This window comes from Nycticebus coucang, chromosome 21 (genome assembly GCF_027406575.1).
Source record: "Nycticebus coucang isolate mNycCou1 chromosome 21, mNycCou1.pri, whole genome shotgun sequence".
NCBI lineage: Eukaryota > Metazoa > Chordata > Mammalia > Primates > Lorisidae > Nycticebus > Nycticebus coucang.
The window spans coordinates 27,942,902-27,961,590 of NC_069800.1; the positions used below are offsets into that span (position 1 = coordinate 27,942,902).

Consider the following 18,689-nt stretch of genomic DNA (forward strand, 5'->3'; position numbering starts at 1 on the left):
GTTTTATATGGAATCAGAATAAAACTTGAACAGCCACAACATTACTCAGAAATAAAAACAAAGCAGGAGGAATCATGCTACCAGACCTGAGACTGTACTATAAATTGATAGTGATCAAAACAGCGTGGTACTGGCACAAAAACAGAGAAGTAGATTTCTGGAACAGAATAGAGAACCAAGAGATGAATCCAGCTACTTACTATTATTTGATCTTTGACAAGACAATTAAAAACATTCAGTGGGGAAAAGACTTCCTATTTATCAAATGGTGCTGTGTGAACTGGCTGGAGATCTGTAAAAGACTGAAACTTTTACCATTAACTAAGATAGACTCTCACTGGATAAAATATTTAAACTTAAGACATGAAACTATAAAAATACTTGAAGAAAATGCAGGGAAAACTCTTGAAGTGAATATTTTATAAGGAGGACTCCCCAGGCAATTGAAGCAGTATCAAAAATACATTACTTGGACCTGATCAAACTAAAAAGCTTCTGCACCGCCAAGAACATAGTAAGTAAAGCAAGCAGACAGCCCTCAGAATGGGAGAAAATATTTGCAGGTTATACCTCCGATAAAGGTTTAATAAGCAGAATCCACAGAGAACTCAAATGTATTAGCAAGAAAAGAACAAGTGATCCCATCTCAGGGTGGGCAAAGGACTTGAAGAGAAACTTCTCTAAAGAAGACAGACGCACGATCTACAGACACATGAAAAAAAGCTCATCATCCTTAATCATCAGAGAAATGCAAATCAAACTACTCTGAGATATCACCTAACCCCAGTAAGAGTAGCCCACATAACAAAATCCCAAAACCAGAGATGTTGGCATGGATGTGGAGAAAAGGGCACACTTCTACACTGCTGGTGGGAATGCACACTAATACGTTCCTTTTGGAAGGATTTTGGAGAATACTTAGAGATCTAAAAATAGACCTGACATTCGATCCTATAATTCCTTTACTAGGTATATACCCAGAAGACCAAAAATCACTATATAACAAAGACATCTGTACCAGAATGTTTATTGCAGCCCAATTCATAATTGCTAAGTGATGGAAGAAAGCCCAAGTGCCCATCGACCCACGAATGGACTAGCAAATAGTGGTACATGTATACCATGGAATATTATGCAGCCTTAAAGAAAGATGGAGACTTTACCTCTTTCATGTTTACATGGATGGAACTGGAACATATTCTTCTTAGCAAAGTATCTCAAGAATGGAAGAAAAAGTATCCAATGTACTCACCCGTGCATGAAACTAATTTATAGCTTTCATATGAAGGCTATAAAACAACTATAGCACAAGAATATGGGGAAAGGGCCAAGGGAGGAGAAGGGAGGGGGGAAGTTAGGGTGGAGGGAGGGTAATGGGTGGGACCACACCTACAGTGCATCTTAGAATGGGTACAGGTGATATCTACTAAATGCAGAATACAAATGTCTACATACAATAAGAAAATGCCATGAAGGCTACGTTGAACAGTTTGATGCGAATATTTCAGATTGTATATGAAACCAGCACATTGTACCCCTTTATTGCACTAATGTACACAGGTATGATTTAACAATAAAAAAATTTAAATTACATTTCAGAATAACAATGGGAAGAATGTCTTAGAAGTCACACTAAGGAAATTGCATAAACAGTTGCTATAGGACTTTTGAGGATGGAATGGTCACTATAAGATAGGCTTAGAAAGGGATAAGTTGAATTTTATTAAGAGGAAAAGATGTTTGAAAAGGACAGGATAATAGGAACCAAATGCATACCAGCAGGAAAATTAAAGAAAATTTTCTATTTTTCATTCAGAAAGCTGCCCAAAATATATGTCCTTGTTATTTTTTTCTACTTTGGCAAGCAAATTATTTAATAACTGAAGTTGGCCTTGATATATTTTCTGGTTCTAAACTTTGGTCAGCAGCTTGAGAAGGAAGAAATTTTGTTGTTTTTAATCTTTGAGGTCAACAGCAAAAAGGATATAAAGAATGTAAACCTTAAATAGATCTAAATAAGAAAAAAAAAAAGAATGTAAACCTTTAAAGAATAGCTTTACTTTATGCCACAATCACTCTTTTTAGTTGAATTAATGCAGATTTCACCACTTTGAAGTTTTTTTAGTCAGTTATATTTTTTTCTAGTATAATTCTTTCTAGGTGACTTAAGTCAAGTAGCTATAGGAAGAAGCAAAAGAAAACTTTCTTTTTTTTTTGTTTTTTGTTTTTTGAAATTATCTTTTATTTTTATTTATATTTATTTTTATTTATATTTATTTATTTATTTTTTTTATTTTTTTATTTATTATTAAATCATAACCGTATACATTGATATGATCATGGGGCATCATACACTCGCTTCATAAACCATTTGACACATTTTTATCACAGTGGTTGTTAACATAGCCTTTCCGGCGTTATCTCAGTTACTGTGCCAAAACATTTACATTCTACATTTACCAAGTTTCGCAAATACCCCTGTAATATGCACCACAGGTGTGATCCCACCGATTCCCCTCCCTCTACCCACCTCCCCCTTTCCCACTTCCCCCTATTGTTAAGTTGTAGCTGGGTTATAGCTTTCATGTGAGAGTCCCAAATTAGTTTCATAGTAGGGCTGTGTACATTGGGTACTTTTTCTTCCATTCTTGGGATACATTAGTTTTCATAATGTATTCTAGTTTCTGTTGGGAACTTTTTTAAAATTTCCTGTTCAATAGTTGTTGGATCTTCAGGGTAATTGGATTTAATTTGCAGCATTATGTTTGTAATTTTTTGTTTTCTATTCATTAAGATACCAACTTTAAGGAGTTGATTTTTTTATTACTGTGGATGGAGAAGTCTATGGCAGTGATATTTTGTGTAAACTTTTTTAATGAATGAAAATATACTGAAGTATCTGTTAAAATGTCTCCTTATTTAAAAGATTTATGTATATATAACATAAAAATAGCAGTACCACTCACTTTACCTCTCAGTGCTCCCTAACCCCCACCTCTTTTGCCTATTATATAAATTAATAAAATGCAGTAGTTATTTTTATGTAACTGATACTTAATAGGCACTAAGTATTCTTGTTTAACCTTCTTCATTCATGCTAAGCAAACAAATTTTTGTTTTTTGAAATTTATAATTTTTATATTTAAAGTGAGAAATACTTTCTAAAGTGGTGGTGGTTTTATGTTCATAATCTGGTAATTATATTCATGTATTAAAGTCTAAAGTATATAATATTATAGTTTTATGATTTAAAGCACTATTTTATTATAAATAGTAATTTTAATTTAATTACTATTTATTCAATACTTATCATGTGCCAGGTATGCACTGCTTTTATTTTATAGTCACCTGAAAGATATTTATTTGTTTTTGTTCTTTGTTGTATTTATGTTATATAAAAAGTGAGACAGAGAGAGGTGAAGTTACCTGCCCATGTTACATACCAAGTCAGCCCAATTGGAATTTGAAGCTAGGTCTGTCTAAATCCAAACTGCTGTCTTTTCTTTGTATTATTTTCTTTTTTAATCTTTTAAATATATAGGTTTATTTATGTATTATATAATAAATATTTTTCCCCCATCAAAAAATAAATAAATAAACACTCCATTTCATTGGAGTGTTCATCAAAGCTTCCAATGGCTTTCAACATTTCATTGATTTATCTCCCCCCAAAAATCCAGACAGGGAGCTAACCTGACTTGTTACTTCCTCACGCTTTTATGGAGCAGACCCAGCAACATAAACATTTGCACTGCGGGGTTAGGGAGGATTCACATTTCAGGTCTGGAAAAGATTCTGAATGCATAAATCAAAACAGGGGCACGCGGAACAGGTGAAGGAAGGGCAAGAAATCCTGCCTTTGGAATAAGAAGTTCTTACTGTCTCCACCACGAGGGCCCTTGGGAAATGACAGGGAAAGGCATTTGTACTATCATAATGACTTCAACAGCAGCACACTCACCAGCAATATGTGAAATATATATATATGAATATATACATACACACACACACACACACATATCCAGGCATTGTGGCAGGCACCTGTAATCCCAGCTACTCAATATGCGAAGAGCCCGAGTAAAGAAACTACAAAATTATAAGGGCAACAGCAAAATCATTAGACTCCTTTTCTATACTGGCTATTAGACATTTTGCAGTTTCTTCAAACTCTGAGGGGAAACTGCAGCTGGACCCACCAGGGATGCTAATACAACCTTGTAAAGGCCGAATGGGTAATAAGACGAGCCTGCGCATGTGCTTTGTGAATGGAAAACCAACATTTTCTTTTAAAATATACCCCACTGCTTTAATGCATGGTTAAGTCTTCTCTAAAGTTTTATGTTCAAAAAAAAGTTGAAAGGCCAGCTGTGGTGGCTCACAACCAGCCTGAGCAAGAGTGAAACCCTATCTCAAAAATGCTACTACTAACCCCAGCTACTCAGGAGGCTGAGGCATGAGGATTGCTTGAGCCCAGGAGTTTGAGGTTGCTTGAGCTGTGACTGAGGGCAACAAAGTGAGACTCCATCTCAAAAAAAAAAAAAAAAAAAAAAGGAATGAAGGAAGGGAGGGAGGGAGAGAGGGAGGAAGGTTTAAAGATCTTTTATAGTATGTATATTCACACAGTGTAAGGGTACACCCAAATATCTACCACCTAGATTCTAGTCACATTATACTCTACCAGATTTTTTGAATATGTAACCCTTTCTTCATGAGTCTACCCAACCATCAGCTATTTTTTAAATGCATTTCACAATAAAAAAAAAAGTTGCACAACTCAGTATACTTCATTTGAACTCTTACAAGGTTGGCATTTTCATCTTTTCTCATTGAAGGTTATGACTTTGCAAGAGCAAGGAGGGAGAAAAAAGTAAGTGAATGTTCACTGTGTACCTAGCTTCAAGGCTCAAGTTCAGGTTAAAGGTGAGATTCCGAAAACCAGGAAGGACAGCATTTGACAGAATGATGACCATAATAACTGCTAGGAAAGTTATCTTCCAGAGACACAGCAACAGAGAGCCATTCTAGAAATGGGACGATTGTGAGGAAAACCTAGCAGTGGCCAAAGTGGACAGTTCTCTGTTCTAGAGAGGACATCCTTGGGTGGTGAAGTACGCCTTCTCCATAAGAGGAGTTAGGGATTAGAAAATTCTTCCTTCTCTGTTTTTGCTCATTTCTCTTTCATCCCTCAATTTTTCCACATGAGAAGAGAGGAAAGAGAACATTTCAGGGTGGGATGCCCACCACCTGAAAAGACCTCTAACAGTAAAGAGGGAGAATGACAAAAAATACAGAGGGCCAGCATTGGCCATTCAGGGGCCAAATGAAGTATTAGACTTCAGGTGTTGTTAAGGGCTGCCTAGTCCAGGGTACCAGGCAAGGGAAGAGGAGAGATGCCCTGTGCAGGAGGTGCCAGGAATGAACGCTGCATTCCAGCTAGAGCATTCCAGAGCTTGGCTCCATGGGCAAAGTCAAGATGTGGGCAGCAGTGGCAGCAGACAGGGTCCCTGTGGCAGATGGTATCTTCCAAAAATAGCTGCAGCATCTTCTTCATACAAGGTGACTTTAACACTCCTTGAACTCAGAGGTGGACTTGTAAGCCTCCTCTCCTTGAAACTGTTTCACTTTCCATGGTTTCACTTACCTCAGATCAACCACAGTTTGAAAATATTAAATGAAAAATTCCAGAAATATACAATTCGTAAGTTTTAAATTGTGCACTATTCTGAGTAGTAGGAAGCAATTTGCCCTGTCCAGAATCATCCCTTTGTCCAGCTCATTTACACTAGCCACCCACCCATTGTGAGTCACACAACGTTGTCCTGATTATCAGAGAAAGCATAGTATATGTAGGGTTTGGTAGTAACCAGAGTTCAGGCATTCACTGGGAGTGGGGCAGTTATGGAATGTACCCCAGCAGGTAAGGGGAAACTAATGCAATGGGATGGAAGCAACAAGGCAGGACTTCCAAGGCAAAGTCATAGAGCAAAGCTGTTTCCACCCTGCCCGCTGGAATAAGCACAATGGAGCCCACATAAGCAGTTGCCCTGAGGCTGCCATTCTGTGAGGAAGCCCACAGTCGCCTGTGGAGAGGGACAGATGCTGAGCCAGCTGCTAGCTGCTCCAGCTGCTTGCTCTTCCAGCTTCAACTGCCTTCTGACTGCAACTGCATGAGACCCCCAGCCAGAAAAGCTCAGCTGAGCCCTTCCCAAATCCTGAATGCAGAAAAAGTAAGGCAAAAAGGTGATTGCTGTTGTCTCAAGCCACTGTATCTTCAAGTGATTTCTTACCCAACAATAATCAGAACAGATCCCAACTAGATCATGATGATACCTCATTTCATTTGCTGTAAAATCCAAGTCTTTGAACCTGGTATCAGTTTGGTCACTATCTTGATTACTGTCTATTGAACACTCCGGCTTCACGAGTTAATGTACAGTGTATGCATACTTTTCTAGACTCTTCCCCTCACACACATATATAATTTTTCCCACTGAAATATCCTCCTTTCCTCTTTAAAACCTTTCTACATTTTACCCTCCATTCAAGACCCACCTTCTTCTAAAAATGACCCCTCTAATTCTTCACTTCCTGAAGGTTATCAGTGACATCTGAGCTGCCAAATCCAATTGTCTCAATTCCAATTCCTGCCTAGAGGGCATTAAATCCAAAAATGGAAGCCACCATGGCTCATCAAGGACAGATCCATTCACTCCCTTTGGACAACAGTGCGGCTTCATTTCCTTACTGTAGAGGTTACCAAGCTGAGAGGCTCAGGAACACTGGTAACAGTCTCATCTGAAAGGGAGCAAAGCCTTTTATTTTACTGGAGTTTTTCTCTAACATTCTAAAGGTGCACCATTCAATACAGTACCACAAGCCAAACGTTGCTTAGCATTTGAAATATAGCTAGTTTGAACTGAGATTTTTTATGAGCATAAAATGCACACTAGATAAAAAGCAAAACTTAAAATCTCAATGTTTATGATTAAGCGTTGAAGTGATAATCATTTGGATATGCTGGGTTAAATATGTCATTAATTTCATCTGTAACCTTGGACTTACCAGCACACAGCTTGGGATGCCATAACCTCTTTTCTTTTTATTATTCTAATTAGGCTATATCAAAATTTCAAATTTTGTATGTGGTTCCCATGACATTTCTACTGGACATGGCTGGTCTAGATCAGATGGATAAAGATGAAATTTTGTGCTAACTTGAATTGGACCCAAGGAAACACAGTATATTTCCTTGAAAAAGTTCATGGGAAAAAAAAAAGAAAACTTTTAAAAGCAAATGTGAAATATTAGGAAATAAAATAAAACATGATTAAAAGATAAGAGAATGTCTGTCTGTCTTCCACACTTCCATGCTTGGAAATGTTTCTAGTAATTGACAATCATATAATCACACAATATCCTTGCCTTTTTTTAAGGGCACTATGATCATTATCCATGGAGACACTCATCTCAGGAATGCTCTGAAATTTCAGACTTTCTTTCTCTCATTCTAATAGGTATAAAAATTCTACTCATTGGAAGTTACCTAGCTATCTCCCAAAACTACAATCACTTTAGGACTTAGATTTTTGAAGCAGCAGCTCATTACATTTTAAAAGGAAGAGATGAATTCTATATGGCTTCTGAAAAAACTTACACCAGGAAATGGCCTAAGGATAAAACTGTCTGCAGGAGTGAGGAAGTGTGGAAGACAGATAGACACACTTACTGTGTCACTGCGTATCACTGCATCCCTTTAACTGTCTGTGCTTGTCTCCACCCTTATGTGTGCTCTGCTTCTAAGCGGTATTACCTGCAAATTTCTTAAGGGAAACACCCTTCAACCAGCAGAGGTGCTTCACCTGCAAAGAAAATGAGCAGAAGTGCTTAAGTTTACAGCCCCACTCCCACCTGCCCACAGCCAACAACTATTGCCAGAGGTGAAAGCTCAGCTCCACTGCCTCAAAGAGACACAGACACCAGGGAGCAATTACATTCCAGAGCTCCCCAGGGATCATCCCTCTACTTGGTTTCTTTCCCCCTCCTTTCCCTTCACCCACTCACTAGTTTCTCCAAGGAGCCCTGCCATAACAAACCACTCACAGAAATCCTCATCTCAGGTCTGCTTCTGGAGAACTCATCTCAAAACCCTTGGCATGCATGCATGTGATCTAAGAAAATGATTTTGTGGTTGCTGTTGTACCATGGATAAGAGCTTTTATAACACTAAGAGTCTGAAATAACTTCAGTATTTGCAGCCATAAGATAATAAGTATCTTCACTCCTAAACAGCATTGCAATAGGCCTAGAACACAGATCATAGAGCTAGAAAAAAAGATGCTAATGGCCAGTACAACATATACAGGGGAAACAGGGGAAAGCATGTGAGGCTCTAAAGCAGACGTAAAAAGAAGTAAAAGCCAACATTAAGTTTGTTGGGCTGTATGCCTGACACTAATGCTATACATTTTTCATGTAATCAGTATTTACTAAGTATAATTTTAAATCATTTAAAAAAGAAGAAAGTATACCCAAAATTAGGTAGATTTTTCAGAAGAATAGTGTATCTTCCAAACTTAAATATTACAGGGGAGAAGTTGTCAAGAGTTGTTTGCTTTCTTTCCATAAAACATGAAAGCTGTCTTTGGTTCAACTACAGTAATAAAGTCTGCTTTGCCATGAGTCGCCCGATGCAAGGGTGAGGATAATTCTTCTAAAAACAGTTATTCTCCCCATAAATACATAATAGTTGTTCTCCATATGAATATTTCCTATTTTAGGAGTTTGTTGACCAACACTGATAACAAGCTAAGTTTAACAAATAATCAAGGTCTGAAATATACTTTCTGCTTAAAATATTTTTTGAATCCCTACTGTGCATGTAAATAGGAAAGAAAGGAAGGAAGAAAGGAAGAAAGGAGGGAGGGGAAATGGAGAGGAGAGAGAAAGGAAAGACAGGAAGACAGGAATGAAAGAAGGAAGGAAGGGAGGCAGGGAGGGAGGAAGGAAGAATGAGAGCTGATCACTGTTGGAATTATGCAGAAACAGAACAGGGATTTCAAGACAAAATGGGAAAACTTCAGGTTCCACGGTCTAGAAATTTCCAATTTTGATTATGGGGAGATATTATTAAAGAAGTATATTTCAGTTCAATGTTTTAAAAAAATAATTTATAATTTAAGATCTCCAACAACTGAATGATGTGAGAATAGAGGCCAATAGTTTCTTTTTAGGAGATGGAGGAAATACGGAAGCATCTTCTGTTTGTAGGATGGCAAGACTAGCACAAAGATACCCAACAACCAGATGACATTCGGCTCACCAAGTCTAATCAGGGCCCAGGAACCCACGAACTAAGATTGCTGTCCCAGAACCCAGAACCAGCCACAGTCTTTGTAAAATCAAATGCACGGCATTTATACCACCTAAGGTAGAGAAATTTCTTCTTCAAACTTAAAATATTTAATAAAACTTCTGAGCTCTGTTGGAGGGTTTTTCCTTTTTCTTTTTGACTCTTGAAATCAAGTGTTTATATTCACTAAGCACATAATTCTTCATAGCAACCATTTATAATACAGCTGATGAAAAATGACCTATTTAAGGATAATACAACTATTATACAGGGAAAGTGGATAGTCCAGATAGCGTAATGAAGAAAGAATAAAAAGCAGATGATGTGTCCACTTCCAGACCGTGGAACCTGATTTAAAGTCTTTAGAGAATTAATCTACTTCCCCCCCAGCTCTCCCCCCAACTCTGCTTTGCCTACTAAGACATGGTTTATGAGTCATCCTTACAGAGTACTAAAATACAGTGCTCCTGACTAAAAATAGGTAGGAGCATTCAATAATAAATCTAGTTTCCTGATATCCTCTTGTCATCATTAAACAATGATCACTTGGAGAAGTGTCATGTTGTGCAATTCTTCCCTTCCCTCCCAGGAAGGCTGAAAGAAAATCAGACATGGGTCCTGCCAGAAGGAAATAAAGTCCATGGCATGACATGCCACACACTGAAAAAAAAAAAAAAAAAAAATGCTGATGTTCAATCCAAAGCCACGGAATTTACCTGCGGGGAGGAACATAAAGTTGCTGGTTCATAGGATCACTATGAAATGACTTCCTTTCCCTTAAAGTAAGAAATAATACACAGCATCAATGTTTTACTTATAACAGAAATTTAAAAACAGCAATTTGATTAAAGGATCAGAAAAGAACAGTCTTTCATATTCACTATGATTTCTGCCTCTACAATAAAGCATTGGCAAGTTACAGTGTATAAATAAAATGAAATCAGCTATAGAAAGATATTTCCAGTTCTCATTTTAGCATTTCTTTAAAAGTTTAGAAAATAAAACATTAGGGGAGTAGGAGAAGAGTTTATTTACACAAAGTAGTTCCCTAAAAATGGGAGGATCCTAGCTGACAAGGAGACCCGTTATGATTCTTCACATTGATGGGAATCTTCTTAAGGAAAATCTGCATAGGACTGAAAAGTCACTTATGTTTCTCCTCAGAGAAAAAGCTGCACACAACAATAACTTCAGGCATTATCATCACAGACAGCAAGTAGAAAATAGAGAGAAAAGTGAAGTGTTCAAGGTTAGTGGTGGAATTAATAAACTTGAACCTAGAAAATGCAGGGAGATTGTGCTTTATGCTCCACTGCTTCCAAAAAAAATGTCTGTGAGGCATGTCAGATGGGACATGGGCAGGAATGAAGGTATTCATTTTACAGACTGAAAGCTCTAGAACCCCATGGCTGGCAACTGCTAGCCACAGGCTGCAGAATACTCACCAGGCAGCTCTGGATCCACTGCCAGTGACAGCCTCTTCCTCAAACTCACAGCACGGTCCCCTGGTAAAGCAAACACACACAGACAAGAGTTTTCGAATTCTCCTGAAGAGAAACAGCTCTTTGTATGTCAAAATCAGAATCTATAATGTTTTTTTAAAAAACACATCAGAAAGACAATAAATTACCGACATGAGGCCGGGCGCCGTAGCTCACGCCTATAATCCTAGCACTCTGGGAGACCAAGGCAGGTGGATTGCTTGAACTCAGGAGTTTAAGACCAGCCTGACCCAGAGGCAGACCCCATCTCTAAAAAGAGCCAGGTTTTGTGGCAGTTGCCTGTAATTGCAGCTACTTGGGAGGCTGAGGCAAGAGGATCACTTGAGCCCAAGAGTTTAAGGTTGCTATGAGCTGTGATGTCACAGCACTCTACTGGGCGATAAAGTGAGACTCTGTCTCAAAAAAAAAATACTGCCATTACTTACAAATAGATGACAAAGACACACAGTCATCAAATTCGAAATATTACTACTATAGCCATTGCATAGGGTTTATATACCCTCTCCAGAACACTGCCAATCCACCACTCAACCTCTTAATCTACTAAAATAATTAAGCAGCAGTTGAACAAAAAGGCTACCTAAAATCTTCTTGAAGCAAATATCAGTATCTTTTCTTGATTAGCCGTGAAATGTCCTTAGATGAACTATAATAGTAGCAATCCATTTTATAATGGAATTGCATACATCTGAAAAAGTCATTATTTTATACGTGTGTTTCTGTATTGTCTTTGTTAATAAGTTAGCTTGTGTCAATTCTGGATTTGACATTAGATTTCTCATTTAGCTGAAATTTAGATTTCAAGATGGGGTAGGAAGAAAAAGTTCAAGGTGGTGTCATTAAGTACATAGAAGTGGCCTGGCAACGTGGCTCACGCCTGTAATCCTAATACTCTGGGAAGCCAAGGCGGGTGGATTGCTTTATCTCAGGACTTTGAGACCAACCTCAACAAAAGCAAGACCCCGTCTCTAAAAATAGCCAGGTGTCATGGCGGGCACCTGTAGTTGCAGCTACTGCGGAGGCTGAGGCAAGAGAATCACTTGAACCCAAGAGTATGAGGTTCCTATGAGCTATGATGATGCCATGGCACTCCACTCAGGGCAAAACAAAAAAAAAAAATTTTTTTTAAAGAAGTACATAGAAACAAGAAAAAGCCTATTTGCATACAGGAAGAAGGTAAAAGCAATCAACACACAGGAAAATGGTATCTGTAAAGACCAAATAGAACTTATGAAGGTCACCATCTACATATGGACAGGTCTACAGCAGAGTCCTTTAATAAGGTCCCAGCTAGACTGTCATCTCCAAGTAACACAAGATTACACCAGGAAAAAGAAAGGAGCAAATCTGTACCTAAATGGACAAATATGAAAACAAGTTCTCAGGTCATAGTATTAATTTTAAAAATCTAAAGTAGTACAGTAATATGAGTACTATGACCTCATTGTGTTAAAACAAACTTCACTAATACGTAAACAACAGAAATAGCATTGTTAAAGGCAAAGGGCACATCTGGAGAGATAACAAGAAATGCTGAGTGTACCTGCCTCTAGGAAGAGCTACGTGTACTGAAGGGAGATTAAAGGGTGTGGATTTTGATTTTAATTTAGTGCATAAGTGTTATGTAACATTTTACCATAAAACATACTGCTTTCATAATTGAAACTGGAAAAAAAATCCAATTCACCCAAAAGTCTCTCTAAAGAAAAAAAAATACCATTTTGAATACACAGAATTCAAAAATATACAGCACCATGTACAGTGACTTAACTGATTTAGTGAATATTTACTAAGACCCAAACTCTAAGGGTAGATTACATCTTCATATACAATCCACTCAAAAACTCTAAAATGTATGCGCTGTGAGCACTCTCATTTTATAGAAGGGGAAACTGAGAAGCTGAGTGAACAATCTCATGTTGTTGGCATTCAAATTCAGGCACCCTGGCCCATGTTTACCCCCTCACTTCACCTCATTTTCAATATTACATTTATATTTTTAATTATATATTAATATGAGAACTTAAATTCCGTGAAGACAGAGATTATGTGTGTATTGAAAACCATTAAGTATCTCCTTAGCACCTACCAGGATATCTGGCGCATAGCAGATGTTCAATAACAGAGCTATGTAACTCTTTTATGCCGCTTGGAGCTATGAAACAGGCTGAGTTCCAAAAAGGCTCATCAATTAATGATCCTACCATACCATGCTCCTCATTTTAAGAAACCACTTGGTGTCCAAGGCTTTTTTTATTCAAAGACTTTAAAGTCTGGACACGCTTCTCCTTCCCTTCTCTAATTCCCTAGTGACCGTCTAGCATATAGCTGCTGGATTGTTCCAAAAACCTTTCTAATTCTATGCATAGCTAGGATATTGCAATATTTGGGAAAGCCAATGTTGAAATACTTAACTATAAAGGCAAGCTGTATAAGTAGTTTGTCATGAACTATTAACCTACTGGCATATCACAGGCAAACTATTGTAACAGACTTGATAAGATGGAATATTACCATATCTACATAGTAACATGTAAACAAATGCTTCTCAACTTATCAACTTTCTCTTTCAAATATTATTATTCTGGGTGTTGAAGGGCTTGAATGGGACCTTGGTAACGGAGAAAACTGTGTGTGAGAGAAAGAGTGTGTCTGCAGTGTTTATGTGTGTCCCTCTGTACATTCTGGTCTTTCAAAAGAAGAAAGATATTTTCCCATAAGATAGAAACCTAACAGTTAAATATAATCCCCAAGTCTAAGTATTGTAAGGGATGCTCCTGTAAACAAAAGCTTTTCATCTGACAAGTATACCTGGACTGTTCAAAGGGGGAAATCATCTATTCAACACGTGATGTGGGGACAACTGGATATTCACATGCAGAAGAATAAAGTTAGACTCCTAATTCACACTGTACATAAAAACTAGCTCACAAGGGATTACAGATCTAAAACTATAAAATCCTTAAAAGAAAATATAGGAGTAAATCTTTGTGACCCTGGGTTAGACAATGGTTTTTTTGATAAGGTACCAAAAGTGCAAAGTACAAAGGAAAACCACAGATAAATTGGACCTTTTTAAAAACCTTTATGTATAAAAGTCCACAATCAAAAAAGTGAACAGATGATTCATAGAATGGGAAAAATTCTTTGCAAATCCTTTATTCCATAAGGTACTTTTATCTGGATGTAAGCCCTCTTACAACTCGGCAACACAAAGACAAATAACCCAACTTAAAAATGGGCAAATGACCGGAATAGACATTTTTCAAAAAGTACATGAGAAGATGCTCAAACATGAGAAGTACATGAGAAGACGCTCAAACATCAGGGAAATGCAAATCAAAACCACAATGAGAGGGCGGTGCCTGTAGCTCAAAGGAGTAGGGCACCCGCCCCATATGCTGGAGGTGGTGGGTTCAAACCCAGCCCCAGCCAAAAACTGCAAAAAAAAAAAAAAACACAATGAGATAAGACTTCACAACCGCTAGGAAAGCTATAATCAGAAGACAGATAATAACAAGTGTTGATGAGAATTTGGAGAGATTGGAACTTTCATACACCACTGATGGGAATATAAAATGATGCAGTCACTTTGGTAAATAGGCTGGAAATTGCTCAAATAGTTCAACATGAACTTTCCATATGACCCTGTAATTCTACTCCCAGATTCTACCCAAGAGAAACAAAAGCATATGTCCATACAAGAAACTGTATATAAGTTTTTATGCCAGCATTATTTGTAATAACCCAAATGGAAACAATCCAATGCCCATAAACTGATGAACAGATTGACAAAATGCAGTAGCATATCCATGTAATGGAATATTATTTGGTAATTAAAAATTGCAACACAGATATCTATGACAATGCGGATGAACTTTAAAAAAAGGTTACATGAAGTGGAAGAAGCCAGGCACAAAGACCACATGTTGTATGATCATACATATATGTAATGCCCAGAACAGACAAATCCGCAGAGACGGAAAGCAGACTGGGGGCTCCTAGGATGGAGCTTCAGGGAAGACGGAGACGGCTAATGGGTCTAGGATCAGACTTGGTGATGGCTACACGAGGCTGTGAACACCCACGTACTCAACATCATCGCCTTGTAAGTTTAAGTGAGTGCATTTTATGCTATGTAAATTATATTTTAGTAAAGCTAAAGTTTTTAGAAAGGCTGCATTGCAGTGAGGTTGCCAGAAAATATTAGTCAGCATTTTTCAAAAATGACAAAACACTTAGTCACGTCCTTCAAGAAAACACAGTAAGTGGTAAATACTTCCATTTCTTAAAAATTTGTTATTGTGAGTCTCCATGGGATTCTTTGTGATGGAAAACACACCACTTTATTACACCCTTACCGAAGAAGAGCATTATGTATGGAACAGCCTCGAAACCATGAGAAAACACAAGTTACATACTGCAAACCATCATCAATGATGCCACAGTGTTTGAGATAGCCTTATTTCAAAGCAATGGGGAACTTTAGCCAAGGTGAACTTTTTCTCATTGGGGGAAAAAACCTCCCAACATTTGAGGGTGACATTGCCAGGCCTGTTTTAGCGAATCTACATCCGTATTGAACACAAAAAAAGTAGCATGGAATGCCTCTTCTAGATAATTCAATATTTAGATTCTGTTTTCAAGTGGAGAATAAATGGTTGAGATTCAACCAAAACAGATCATTTTACTCTAATCTATTACTGAACGTGGAAATTACTGTTTTGCAAGCAAACAGAATGTTAGAAAACAGCTGTGTCTGTGGGTTTGTGAGGTGTAACAAACCACCTCCAACCAATAACCTTCTATTTGGTTCAGGCGGTATTCTCAAGTTCACAAGAGCAGCAAGAGGACAAGTCCAGATGTACGAGAACGTCCCAAGCTTCGCTGTATTGCATTTGCTAATATACCACTGGCCAAAGCAAGTCAGTTGAGACCATATTCAGAAGAGGGAAAATCATCCCAGCCTTGAATAGGGGTGTTGCAGGATGGTACATGGGAGGTAACGTCTACCGTGCAAGCACATTAGCACTTTAACCTTCTATTTACAGAAAATCTAGCGACATTATCACATTACCATAGTTATATGCCACAGTTATATTTTCTTTTTAAGGAAATATATTTAAGTAGAAAAGATGAGTCATTTGTTCAGGTGAAACATAGATTTGGCCAAATCCATAAAAATGAGTCAGGTATAATCCAAGAACCCAACGGAGCGGGACAACGCTGCTCGCACACATTAACACACACGCAAATCTCCCAAGTATCTGGTGACAATAGCATTCTGTTTGAGCAGAGGTGGGGGGAGGGGTCTGAGATCCAGCATTTCTAAGCAGCTCTCGGGGGCTTCCACTGGTCCCAAAGGCCTGGCAATCAGAAAAGCTGAGCTCAATCTTTTACCAGCTGTGCAGTCTCCAGCCACTGACTTCACCTCTCGGACAACATCTTATCTGTGAAGTGCAGGTGATGGAAGATGCGTTGCAGAAGCGCGGGTCAGAGTGAAATGACATGAGAGATGCGAGGCACCCCGCACCCAGAGATATGGACTCCTGCTTCATTCTCTTTCATGGTTAATGGCATCCAGCAAAGCTCTCAAATGGAATTGAAGGTTAAAAAAGAAAAATACGTGGGCCAAAAGAGCATCAGGTTAGCCTAAATAGTATCATGTCCCAGCACTGTAAGTCTTCAAATCTTAGAAGCAAGTTTCACCAGTGTAATTGCACTTCCTTTCATGTAAGGCATTTATACCTGTCTGTTTATATCCCTTTAGATTCACTTACTGATATTTACTGAGCACCCACTGTATGCTGCTTTGGGGATATGGCAGTGAATAAAACAGATAAAAATCCCAGCACTCATTGAGCTCACACCCTCTAATCCTCCCCGTCTCCCAAACTTCTCCAATATACTCACTCCCCTAGGAGAGGCGGCCCCCGGCCTGCCCTGGCCCCTATGTGTTTATGTGACTCCAAAGTTTGAGCTGGTTGTTAACTATTTTTCAAAATTGAAGGATTTCACATATCTGGATCCCAGCTTCTCCTGGAAATCTGGACAGTTTAGCAACAGAATGCTGCAGATCACTCAGCTACAGCTAAAAGAAAAGCCCAAGTTCTCTAAGTCCCCACAGTCTTACCCTCCCAAGCCCCTTCAGCTGGCCTCCTCTCACCCACCCTGAAGTTAGTGATCCCCCAATGAAAGGGCCCATCAGTGACATTTATAAGCATGGGAGAAAGAGAATTCCAACTTCCCATTTTTTTCTGTGCTGTCTTACAGTAGATGCCCAGCAAGAGGGCTATTTGGCCTTTCACTCGTCCCTCGAAACCTAAAACCGGCCAGTTTGAGAAACCATTCTAAATTCAGCCTAGAAAACTTACAGCCCCTGTATCTGTCATTTAAAGTGGCTAACCAGCTCTAAACTGTGACACAAGGGCTCTTTATAGGATCTCGTTATGAGTTATTTTATGAATGCTAATTTTTTCTCTAACTAATGGAAAATGGCTTTGCAATTACCAGCCTGCGTTCTTTTGCCTGTTTTTTTGTTTGTTTGTTTGTTTGTTTTACGTATTTGTTTTCTATAGCCACATAACAAATTGCCACAGATGTGGTGATTTACACACATCTTAGCTCCTAGTTCTGTAGGTCAGAAGTCTGAACACAGTCGCTGGGCTTTGTTCAGTGTCTTACCAGGCTAAAATGAAGGCTTCACTCCTTTGTGGAGATTCAGAAGAATAACCTCTATCAAAGGTCAGTCAAATTGTTAGCCAATTGTACTTCTTTATGATTATATACATGCAGGTACAACTGAGGACTTGTTTCCTTGTTGGATATCACTTGGGGGCCCCTCTCAGCTCCTAGATGACACTCACGATCCTTATCACATGACATCTTCAAGACAGTGATGAAGAGGGTCCCTGGCATGGACTCTCTCTCCAGTCCCTTTTAGGGTCCACCAAGGACAAACTCTCATTTTTAAAGTCATCTGCACCATGTAACATCACCTAATCAGAGAAGTGCCGTGCCATCACAGTCCTTTTCTCGGGATTATACAGGGTGTGTCCATCAGGGGTCAGGAGTCTTGAGGACCATCTCAGGATTCTGCCTGCTACATCTAGATATTTTTGTAGCTCAGGTTCAGATCTGAGGTTATGTCCAAAAAAAGCTAAATGACCAGCAGGAAAGCTAAATGAAAATTAATACCAATTAATAATTGTAATATATTTACAATTCTCTCATTTATCACTAGATCAGTTAATGTTCTTGAAAGTCCATTATCTAACCCTAAGCAGGCATATGCTCTACCAAATTCTAAATCTATATGCGATGTCTCCCTCCTTTACCTTAAGCTAAACCTCATGAAATTAGATGCCTAGAAAATATAGTCTTTTAAAGAACCAAGTACCTAGAAGGACCAAAACTTACCTTGTTTTGTTAAGACAGAGTACCTAATTAGCACTATGGGCTGAGCTTTAAGGTTAGTTATATTTTCGACATGGTGTGAACCAATGACTGCTCTTCTACTCAACTGGCTTGGTGTTTGGAAGTTACACAAGGCAACACATATACAACCACACTATTTAAAGCAAAACTCAAAGCTAAAGTCCTGCTTCATACATCCACTAGCATGTGGCCTATTGTTAAGATGTTTTTAAAAGAAAGAAAATGAGAATTTTTAAGAAATCTCCCTTCAAAACCACATTTGATTAAAGAGCAAAACTGTCATGTTCAGAAGAAGCAATGTAAATAATAAAAGCAGCTACCACTTAATGAGAAATGACTATACCCAGGTATAACTCTCATTGCTTTATGGATATTAATTCATCATCTCTCACTGAACTCTA

At 38.3% G+C, this 18,689-nt stretch overlaps 1 protein-coding gene across 5 annotated transcripts in view; it reads right to left on the minus strand.

Moving 5' to 3' along the window:
- PLCB4 (phospholipase C beta 4) overlaps positions 1 to 18,689 on the minus strand; it is a 454,629-nt gene that overhangs the window by 256,483 nt on the left and 179,457 nt on the right. For 3 of the 5 annotated variants that reach the window (XM_053574236.1, XM_053574241.1, XM_053574235.1), the window contains exon 2: positions 10,795 to 10,854. The exons of 1 other annotated variant lie outside the window; for it this stretch is intronic. The gene's annotated coding sequence lies outside the window, so the exon portion shown is untranslated. Of the gene's footprint in view, positions 1 to 7,726; positions 7,846 to 10,794; positions 10,855 to 18,689 lie in introns of those variants that run through there. One more of the 5 variants, XM_053574238.1, reaches the window with a different exon arrangement.